The sequence below is a fragment of the Crocodylus porosus genome, unplaced genomic scaffold (assembly GCF_001723895.1).
Source record: "Crocodylus porosus isolate Cpor-Errol unplaced genomic scaffold, CroPor_comp1, whole genome shotgun sequence".
Lineage (NCBI taxonomy): Eukaryota > Metazoa > Chordata > Crocodylia > Crocodylidae > Crocodylus > Crocodylus porosus.
This window is the reverse complement of record NW_017728912.1, coordinates 38144508-38146235: the sequence shown is the minus strand read 5'-3', so window position 1 is coordinate 38146235 and position 1728 is coordinate 38144508. Positions and strand designations below refer to the sequence as shown.

The window sequence follows — 1728 nt, the reverse complement described above, 5'->3', positions numbered from 1 at the left end:
TAGCCATGCAGTTTCCTATTCTTAACAATGTAAGCGGCATGTCTGCTATTTTTATCATTTGTTTAAAGGTCAGAAGTTCAGTATTTTCATCTAAGGGTCAGAAAGTGATTACCAGAATGTCAATCGCTGACTCCTCAACCTCCTTGAAGCATTCTGGGAGTTTTAGTGCATTTTTTTTTTTTTAATGCTAGGCCTTGCTTAGCATAAGCACTTTCTCACAGGTGTGGGGGTGTGAAGGCGGGTGGGGGTATGTGGGAACCCCCTTCCCATGCCCCCCCCCACAGCACACAGTCCTTGCTGCTGGCAGCTGCAGGTAGTGGGCCCTCAGGGTATTCATGACCTGTGCATGCTCAGTTGCCTGGTGGGACACAGCTCCAGCCAGTTCTGGGAGCTGCACATGGCAGCAAGGAGTGGAGCCAGGCCTGCCTGCTTCTGTCATGCAGGGCTCGTGTGCAGACTGCAGGACTCATGTGCCACTGGGGGGAAAGCCCCACACTATGGAACAGGCTGCCTTCCCTGCCATCAAAAGCAGGGAGCGGGGAAGGCAAGCAGCCATCTCCATTGCCCAGGGCTTTCCCCTGGTGGTGCACAAGTCCCATGAGCTGCACCTGAGACCCATGTGATAGAGGAAAGTTGGCCTGGCTCTGCTCCTTGCTGCCATGTGCAGCTCCTGGTACTGGCTGAAGCCATGCACCACCAGGTGGTTGTGCTTGCATGTGGCACAAGCACCCCAAGAGCCTGCCCCCTGCCATAGGCAGCGGGGGCTGTGCACCATGGCAGGTTGGGTATGGGGTGCTGGGACTCAGAGGCTTCTGCACCCAGCTTGATAGTACTGGTGCTTGGCAAGTAACTGATGTCTGTGTTCGCTGCACGCTTATTCTTAGCTGCAACCCAGCAGAAATTTGACAGAAAGGTCACCCCAGCCATGACCTGTCCCTGGCAAAGGAAAAGAAGAAGTCTGGGAGTACCCTGGTCAGATGACCAAAGTCAAAATAGGAATTAGGCCAACCAAAATATGAAATTTGGTTGGGAAGAAAAGGGAAATTATTAAAAGCAAAACTAACCCCTACGTAAAAATAAACTTGCTTTTAGCTACTGAAAAATTCCAGTGACGGATAATTATATATGGCAAGTGGAAATAGGCTCATTAATATGCATTATAGGGAAGAGCTTATGCTAATGTATTAATGAGAACACAGTAACGATAAGGTATATAAGAACAAGAGTTGGAACCCCTCCTTGGAACATTCCTGATGAAAGCCTGAAGAAATCCCGTCACCAATCCAAGATCCTGTCTCGACATCAGGCATGGGAGCCAGAAGTCCCCCGGACAAGACTTCACAGCCTGATCAACCAGTGAAGTTGCATTCTCAACATCTCAGAGTGGCAAGCATCTGCTTTAACTAGCTACAAACCTCAAATTTTTAAACTTCTACTGCTACTTCAATTTTACTTAGAATTGTATCTGTTAGGGTTCAATAAACTTGCTTTTAGTTTAGGACAACTGTAGTCTCCTTGCCTGGGATAAAACCCATTATAGGTTCATAGGGAAACAAAAGGGGAGGCCCCTACCTCCCTCACACCCCACAAGCCCCAAATACCCTCACCCATACTCTGCCCAGGCCTTCCAACCCCCAACATATACGCATACCCCAACACAGAGCCACACCTCCTCACAAGCCCCACACATACCCCCAACCCCTTAACCACACCGCATACCCTCCCCCA

At 49.5% G+C, this 1728-nt stretch overlaps 1 protein-coding gene across 1 annotated transcript in view; it reads right to left on the bottom strand.

Moving 5' to 3' along the window:
- CDKL2 (cyclin dependent kinase like 2) overlaps window positions 1–1728 on the bottom strand; it is a 50123-nt gene that overhangs the window by 42194 nt on the left and 6201 nt on the right. The window lies entirely within an intron of this gene.